General features: G+C 40.2%; 1 non-coding gene across 1 annotated transcript; it reads right to left on the bottom strand.

Moving 5' to 3' along the window:
* Positions 1-2,862: 2,862 nt before the first annotated feature.
* LOC141657987 (small nucleolar RNA R71) lies at positions 2,863-2,969 on the bottom strand. Its single transcript, XR_012548900.1, has one exon. It is a non-coding gene; the product is annotated as a small nucleolar RNA R71 (small nucleolar RNA).
* Between the last annotated feature and the right edge of the window lie 6,690 nt (positions 2,970-9,659).

Genomic DNA, 9,659 nt, shown 5'->3' with positions numbered 1-9,659 from the left:
GCTAGCTCTCGCACTGAAAAGTGATTCTTAAAGCCTAAATTACCTGTCTTTCGATCTTAGCAATTTAGTTGTTCTAATTCATTAATTATTTCCCTCCCCTGTCTCTCGATCTTAATGGGTTGGTCAATACTAAGCATCTAACAGGTTCCCTCTCGGTCTCGCTGTCAAATATTGCACTTAATAAATTAAAAACGATGCTAATCATACACGCGTCAGTCGATCGACCACTATAGGTAGTCGATCGACCAACTAGCACAGTCGATCGACCAGAGAAGCCAGTCGATCGACTGATGCCCTAATTCAGGTCGCCTAATTCTACGCCATCTACGCTATAGATCCCCTACATCCTAGCTGATGTGACCATAATTGGCGCATATTTAGCCCCCGAATTACCATTGTTTCTATGCTTTTTAGTACCTATTTGGGTCATTTCTTATCTTTAGTTCTTTGTTTTGCATATTCTTTGAGATTTTGATCCCTTGGTAGGAAAGGAGTAAGAATCTTGCATTTTCATGGCAAAACAAGGCTAAATTGATCATATTCAATGACCAAGCATCAAGGAGAGACAAGACTAGAAGGCCTTTGTACATAGCATAGTAGAAGAGCATTGTTGAGAAAAGGATCCTTGAGTCCCCAAGGAAATCCCCAAGGAATTCATGAAGAAAAGGGAAGAAAAAGAAGAAGGAAAGGCTGGCGAGCTACAATCCGAACGGATTGTAGAGAATCCGTCCGTCCTCGCCAGTCCGAGCGTCCTCACCAGGAATCCGCTCGGATTACCCATGCCCAGTCCGTGCGTCTTGTCCCTTGATCCGCTCGGATTGCCCATGCCCGATCCGTGCGTCTTGTCCCTTGATCCGCTCGGATTGTCCATCCCCTGATCCGGTCCCCGACTCCCGGCCGCACGGATCACGGCAAAGACAAAGACGGTTTCGTTCTTCAAGCTACGAAATGGAGAAGCCCTTCTCTCGGACAATCCCGGAGGCTCCTTGCTCAACTTAAAAGTGTAATTACTAGTTTAGCCCTTAGTTAACCCTAATGCATCCTCCCTAATTTTCACTATAAATACCCCATTAGTCTAATTAGAGGAGCATGTTCTTCTTATCAATAATTAGTGTAGTTAATATCAATCAAATCTCTCTTCAATATTGTAATCAAATATTAATCAAGTTTTAATCCAAGTTTTAGTTCCTTAATCTCTCTCTTGTTCTTACTTTATTTTGGGTAATTGAAGATTATTTGGGTTATTATTGGGAGATTGACAACCTCTCAATCTAGGATTCAAGTACTTCTATTATTCTTGCTTTATTATTGGAATCATTAGTAGGTATAATCTCTTAATCCCTTTTTAATTATTGCTAATTACTTTCATTTATTCATCATGTTTCATTATGTTAGTATGATTGACAACCTTTCTAGCATGATCAATATGATAATGAGTGAGTAGTCTCTTAGCTAGGGTTTAATGGGTGATTAGGGAAACCAACATGGGGAATGATTCATGCTTAAATTAATATGCTTTCATATCTTATTTGCTTGCTTGTTTTGATCTTAATGCATGCACACGTTATATTTGATGAAATGCTAAGCCTATGAATCCTTGCATTTACTATCATCTTCTATCCTTTCAACTTGACTTGTAAGACATAACCCAACTCGAGTCTTGTTAGACCATGCATGTGTTAAGTAGGGAAGATTAAGTCGACTTGTAGGTGTTGTACATTCTAATCGATTCGGCTCGGGACCCAAACTTTCCTAGGATTGTAAGATATAACCCAACTCAATCCATCACAACAATAATTGCTTGCTTATAATTTGAGAACATGTTTGTATGATCATATCCCATGATTCCCCTATGAACCCATGACACCCTAGTGCTTTTAATCAATTGTTTACACCCTTATTTCATTTACCTTGTTAGTTTATTTTCATTGCTATTTTAGTTTAGTAACCTTCTACATCAACCCAATTTGTGACACCCCTAGACACCGCTAGTTACAATAGAATCTTCATTTCAATACCCGTCCCTTGGGATCCGACCTTTACTTGCCTCTTTACTAATTGTAGAGTTGTTTGTGAAGTATAAATTGTGTTTTGTATCGACCATTGACCAACGACCACATATGCTTAATTGTGAACACCAAATGGCTCCGATCAAAAATGGCGCCGTTCTTGGGGACGGTGTTTAATTGATTTAAGATTTCTTTTATTGTTTTTAGTTGTGTCTTTTTCACCTTGGGAAGTAAAACTCCTCAAGGTTTGTTCTAATTGTTTTTGAGTTGTTTGATATTTTGCATGTCTAGAAGGATACAAAGAGATTTGTTACCTTTTGACCGTGAAATCGAAAGAACCTTGACGAATAATAGGAGACTTGTTAGGAGGAATTTGGGAGGTGTTGGTGAAGTTGTCCAACCCACTAGTGAGTTTGTCAATCCTTTCGCAATAGAAGGAGAAGAGAACCCATTAAACAATACCACACAAAATCCACCTACAATGCCTAAATTCTCGTCTCACTCTATACCCACCGAGGAGGATCTACCAAATGGTACTCCTACCCCACAACATCTTACCGGAAACTTTATTGCCAAGTCCGCCTTCATCCAACTAGTTGAGAGGAGCCAATTCGGGGGAATGCCTAGTGAGGACCCTCATTCTCATATGGAAACATTTTGTGATTATTGTGAAGCTATCTCTCAAACGGGCGTGACTCAAGACCAAATAAGATGGGTCTTATTTCCTTTTTCGTTAATCGGCACCGCAAAGCAATGGTCGAAGGGCCTTGATAAGGCCACCCTTGGAATAGATTCTTGGAAGAAGCTAGCTCTAGCTTTCTACAAAAAATTCTACCCACCGGAAAAGACCAATATGCTAAGAGCTCAAATTACGGGTTTTAAGCAAAGGGATGAAGAATCTTTGTATGAAGCTTGGGAGCGGTTCAAAGGTATTTGTCTCTCATGTCCTCACCATGGACTTAGCGAATGGTTTTTAGTGCAACAATTTTGGAATGGTTTATATTAAGATTCAAGGAACATTCTCAATATGGGATCAAATGGAATGTTCACCGAAGTTGATGACAATCAAACATGGAACAAGATTGAGGAAATGGCGGTCCATAATTCGCAATATAGTAGGCCTCGCAAGGCTACTAGAAGAAAGTATGAAGTGGACACCGTTACTCAATTGGGTGCTCAACTTAGTGCTCACATTGACACAATCAACTTGAAGTTTGAACAAGCTATGGCTAGACTTGAGGAAAGCTCAAAATCATCAAAGCACCATGTCAATGCCATGACGGCATCCTCATCAATCCCAAGCGGGATATGTGAGAATTGTGGAACCTTAGGTCATGACTCAAGTGAATGTAGGGGAACAACCGAGCAAGTCAATGCTTTCCAAGCTTACAAAAGCGGTACCCCTTATTCAAATTTTTACAATGAAAACACCAAGTTCCATCCAAATCTCTCATACAAAAGCCAAAATGTCCAAAACCCTCAAACAACATACACTCCACCACCCATGAGAAATCAAAACCAAAGACCCTTTTTCAATCAAAACCAAGGTTACCAAAATCAAAATCCATACAATCACCACAATGACCAAAGTTTTGATGTCCAAAAAGCGGTCCTTCAAATGCAAAAGAATCAACAAGAATTTTTCACCCAAATGCAAAAAGATAGCCAAGCAAAAGACACCACCATCAACAACATTCTAGCTCACACCAAGATGTTGGAAACACAATTGACCCAACTAGCATCTTCGAGCTCACAAAGACAAAAGGGGCAATTACCACCTCAAGGTAATCCCCCTAGACATGAAACGGTTAGTGCCATTCACTTGAGAAGTGGTACAAGGTATGAAGCACCGAAGGAGCAAGTTGAGGATGAAGTTGTGAGAGCTAGTGAGAATGAAGTTGTGGTGCAAAGTCCCAAAGAAGGGGAATCATCAAAAGAAGAAAGTTCAAAGAAAAATGAAGATAAAGCCAAAGAAAAGGAGCCCATTGTGATTAGACTTCCTTTTCCAAGTCGTCAAGCCAAGCCTAAATTTGATGATCAACTTGGAAAGTTCATGGAAATTGTGAAGAACTTAGAAGTCTCAATTCCTTTCACAGAATTAATCAATCACGTTCCGGCCTATGCAAAGTACATGAAAGATATCCTCACAAAGAAGAAGTCGATCCGGAAACTTGAGACTATCGCCTTCACTAAGGTGAGTAGTGCCATACTTCAAGGGAGTTCACCTCCAAAGTTAAAGGATCCGGGAAGCTTCTCAATACCATGTACCATTGGCGACACAACGATCAACAAAGCCTTATGTGATCTAGGGGCTAGTGTGAGTGTCATGCCATACTCGGTAAGTAAAAGGTTGGGAATGGGAGAGCTTAAATGTACCAATATCACTCTTCAAATGGCCGATAGATCGACGAAGACACCGCTAGGGATATGGGAAGATGTCCCCGTGCGAATTGGGAAGTTTTTCATCCCGATGGACTTTGTCATTGTTGATATGGAGGAAGATTCCAACATTCCAATCATCTTAGGAAGACCTTTCCTACACACCGCGGGTGCGGTGATTGATGTGAAGCATGGAGAGCTCACTCTAGAAGTGGGAGATGAAAGCATAACTTTTAATCTTGACAAGACCATGAGAGCTCCTCGTTTGCATGAGCCATGTTTCATGATTGATCATTATAGCCGGAAAGATGAGAAGAAGAAATCGGAACTCCAATGGAGGAAGAAAGTTGAAGATGCTCCATTCAAAGAGCAAGTGAATTGTGACAAGGAGAGCTTGCAAAGCTCATCAAAATCAACCAAGGAAGAAGATGATGGCCTCATTGGCCAAAAGAAGAAATTGGGAGAGTTGTCTCCATCCAAGCAAGAGATTTTCAATGATCAACTCAATGAAGTTTGTGGTCTTTGGGACGACGAATTTGAAGGGATCTTTAATCCCTACATTGGGCATGCCATCGATCATGATCAACAACAAGAACCACGGTCTATTGAGGACCTCTACCATAACAATGAACAAGCTTTTAATTACTTCTTCGAGGTGTTGAGCAACATCAACAACACCTTGAACATGCCCCCTGACATCTCATCAAGAATGAGAGTTTGGTGGAGTCCTCCCTAAACCACCACTTGTAAATATTTCTAACTCCCTAACTTACATTTAATTTTTGCATTGCATTTTTGTCATTTTTGGATTTATTTTTACTTTGATCAAAATAATTGTCATGAAAAGAGAGAAGTGAGGGAGGGACTAATGATTTTAATTGATGTGTAGTGCTTTACCTTAGTGTGGGGATGGCAATTGCCTAGGCTATTCATGCCTTAGTAGTGCCCCCACAATGAAGAACACAAGATTTGAAAGAAAGAAAGAAAGAATGATAAGGGAATGCGTTGGTGCACGGATGGAACTGAATCCGTGTACACAAGGACCAATCCGAGCGGATTCCCGAGAGAATCCGCCCGTCTACTGAGGGATCCGAGCGTCCTGCGAGAAGACGCCCGTCTTGGGCCGAGCTGAAAACCGCAAAATTCTTGATCGTTGAAGAATCCGAGCGGATTCCCCGAAAGACGCCCGTCTCACGTAATCCGTCCGTCTTATAGACAATCCGCCCGTCTTGCAAAGAAGAAAAACAAAGAAAAATCTCTGGACAAGAATCCGTCCGTCTCAAGCGAAATCCGCCCGTCTCGTCTCGGCGAAATCCGAACGGATTCCCGCATCCGCCCGTCTCTAGGCGGGATTTTTGAAAATTTGAAGTCAAGAATCCGAGCGGATTGCGCCTAATCCGCACGGATTGTCCCTGCGTCCTAACATTGTCGAGTTCTTTAAATACCCACCCCACCTTCATTCATTCATTCATTCACTCATAAACACTACCCATAACATCAAAACCCTCATCCTCTCCATCTCAAAAACAAAAACCCTCAACAAAACTCACCAAAATCAAATCAAACCATCTTTCAAATAACAAATCAATCACTCCATCTTCATTAATAATCAAAACCAAGCACAAAATCTTCACCTTTGAATTGATTTTTGTTCTCATAAAGGCAAAGCCTTTCACTTTCAAAATCGATTTGGGCATTCTACAAATTGAAGATTTTTGATCTTTTTCTTGGTTAGCTCATCAAATGGCAAGAACAAAGGGAGCAACAAAAGCAAAGGCAAAGGCAACAAAGGCACCAAAGACTACAACTCTCTCTCAAAGGCAAAAAGCTCTACAAATGAAGAAAGCTTTGGCAATGGTGGTATCAACACCAAGCTTGGAAGTACAACCACCTCAACAAATTCCTATGGAAGCATCGCCCTCTACTCCGGTAATTAATCAACTCTTGCATTATCCGGAGGTAACATTCATTTCCGACTCCCATAGAAATACATTTGTCAAGTTTGCTATGAGACAAATTCAATCCACCAAATTCATATGCCAAGATGCTTTAGAGAAGTTGGGTATTCTTGAACAAACAAGAGTCTTTTTCAATGCCATGGGTTTAAAGAAATTGTTTGAAATGGAGGAAGTAACATACCCCTCCCTTGTCTTGGAATTCTTAAGTTCCTTAAAAGTGACAAAAGTTGAGAATAGGGAAAATATTGAGTTTCGTCTAGCTAACACTAGTAGACGCATTTCCTTTCCTAATTGGGTGCAATTTTGGGTCTTAGCGATGAACATAAATTCTATAAGCAATATGGGAAGTATGATCCCGAGCCTCTTTGGGAGGCAATCTCCGGGAAGAAATTTGAAGATTTTAAAGCTTGTCGTGCTCTTTTGGTCCATCATCCGGGTATAAGAATATGGCACAAAGTTGTGGGAAATACCATAATTGCTAGGAAAGACACCAATCATTTCACGGGACTCGATTTTATTCTCCTTGAATCAACTTTGAATATTGGAAGAATTCACACCAAGCCTTACAATTCTTTGAGGCTATTGGTTGATAGATGGCTCCATATAGATAGTGGGAAGAAGGGTCAAACCGTAATTGTTAATGGCGGCCTTGTCACGGTCCTAGCCAAGCACTTTGATCCTAATTTCAATAAGGATAGCAAGTACAAGGCTAAGGATGGTGGCCATCTCATTGATATGTCCACCTTGATTAACAAGTTTAAGTGGGTTGTTCACAATTCCCTTGATACCAAGTATGGGTGGCTTACAAGTGAGGCTCGATCATTCACTTTACCCGCAAAGATTTGCCGTCTTAGTGTCCACCGGACCAACTATTTACTTCCCTATCCGAAGAAGCCGAGTACATCATTCAACAACAAAAGGGTGATCATGAAACCCCCTCCTCTTCCATTGTTATACCACCTTACCCCTATGATTATGAAGAGTTCAAACCACAAGGAGTTGAAATTGGGAAAGACTATGTAACTCTTCTAATGCAAGCCATGCACAAGCAAGCTTATGAAGATCGGAAGAATGCTTATTTGGCTCAATATCCTCCCCTCCTACATCTAGCTAGGCAAGGACTCCTTGATCCATCTTGTCCTTTGCCTAGTTGGGCGGATAGAGAAGCCTTGTTTCCGGGTGCATCTAGGGACGTGGTGGAAGACAATGAGGTTGTTGGAAATGATGAGGAGATTGATGATAATATTGAGGAAGAAGCAAGTGGAGATGAAGAAAGAGATGGTGAAGATGGTGAAGAAAATGATGAGGAAGATGATGATGAAGAAAGCAAAGAAGAAAGTGCCAAGGAAAGTGGCAATGTGACCACTTCTCATGAGGGAAGTGGTGATGATAGTAGCATGATGGAAGACTAGCCTTGGAGATTCCTACTCTCCCACGGTTTGTCTATATCTCTTTGTATTTTATTTTCATTTTGATCATTGTTGGTTTAGTCCTAGCAACATCAAAGGACTCGCACCTCGGTTCCTTTGAGGTGTTCTTTATTGTTCCCACTTTTGTAAAATCCAAAATGACAATCTAGTCTCATGCATAGCATAGCATGTGCATGAACTCCCCCATGCTTTGACATTAGCAATAGTGTCTTGCTTGGTTTGGGGAAGTTAATGCATACGCAACGGGAGGTAATTTAAATTATCCTCTCCGTCATAACAAAAACCATGCATCATGTAGTATAGCTTAGTGTAGAATTGCATTTAGTATAGAAATCATGCATCATTCTTTGCATAATTTCCATCATTTTGGCCATTGAGGACAATGCCCATATTAGTGTGGGGATGGGAATTCTAACTCTTAACTTTTATTCAAAAACCATAAAAATTGAAAAATTTCAAAAATCATAAAAATTTGAAAAATTGAAAAAAACCAAAAACAAGTTCATTTCCTTTGTATATATTGTCCTTGTATATATTGTGTTTGTTTCATCCTTGTTCACTTTGATTGACTACGCCACATCCGAGACATGAGGATATTGAAGACCGCATGGTATGATCTTTCCAATCTCCTTTCTCCTCTTTATGTTAATGACTATGTGGCTTTATTTTGATTGATGCGGTAAGACAATGTGAACTTAGGATTTGCATTTAGATTATTTGGCATATTAGTTGGTAGAATCATATGCATTAGGATGTTTATATGTTAGTTGCATCATGGCATGTAGTTTGCATGTTAGAAAAATTTTGTGAAACCGTCTACTTGGGAAGCTTGACAAGTGTATATAGGCCCTAGTAGATGCTTTTTATTCTTAAGACTTTGCTTGTTAGAATGCTTGTAAAACACCCTAGGATGTGTCATGCTAGTATCCTTTGACCCATGGGTTAAGGCCGAGTCAAGAGTACCTTGTGGTGTGATAACTCCTTGGCTACCGTTTATTCCAAGGTGACCCTTGAAACCATGCATACTTCTATCATTCATCCATATTCTACCATACATTTTTGTCATCAAAGGGAATGGGCACAAAACAAAAAGAAATCAATTTGAGTTCAATGAAATGAAAAGTGAAAGAAAGTTTGCAAAAATGCATCAAAAGAAAAGAGGAGCAAAAATAGAACTCCTAAAGCTTCAAAAATAAGGCACCCTCGTTACTAATTGGGGTGACTTTGAAAATGTTCAAAAAGAAAATGCAAAAAGTTGTCAAGTATTGAAATGCCAAAAATCAAAAAGAAATGGCAAGAAAGTGTTCTCAAAAAGTCAAATGCCAAAGAAATTTGGGGGGGAAAACAAAAACAAAAGCAAACTCCCAAAATGAAACTCAAACATCTATCGATCCCTTTATCCATCGTATCCATTTTTGTGCATGGTAGAGAGGGGACGACCCTTCTTCTTGTCTAGGCAAGAGGGGGAATTCCGCGATCCTCCAGTGTTTCTAACACCATAGGGAGTCTATTCTTGACAAAAGCATTTAACGATTGAGGACAAAGGTACCCTAGCTTGACACAACTTGGAGGTGATTTATTGGTATCCTTCTAGGCTTAGTAGTTTGAACAAATTGCATCTATGAAGGATTGTGCACCCTTGAATTGCTTCCCTTGTAGATAATTTCCGCCACTTAGATGAGGAAAGTGGCTATTATTTTTGTAGATGCATCCATTATGTGATTTTGTGTGCTTAATGTTTGGATGTGTCGCCATTTTGGCAAGACCCACCTTGCCTTGCAAGAAGGCATCCTACCTCATGGTTGTCTTGTTGTGAGTTGAAGGGGCGGAGTGAGACCCGCTAATTGTCTCATATCGGCTATTATTATTAGGTTAGGTTAGTA

The sequence above is a fragment of the Silene latifolia genome, chromosome 5, assembly GCF_048544455.1.
Source record: "Silene latifolia isolate original U9 population chromosome 5, ASM4854445v1, whole genome shotgun sequence".
Taxonomy (NCBI): domain Eukaryota; kingdom Viridiplantae; phylum Streptophyta; class Magnoliopsida; order Caryophyllales; family Caryophyllaceae; genus Silene; species Silene latifolia.
Note: the sequence above shows the minus strand (reverse complement) of the source record. Positions and strands in the feature narration are given on the sequence as shown.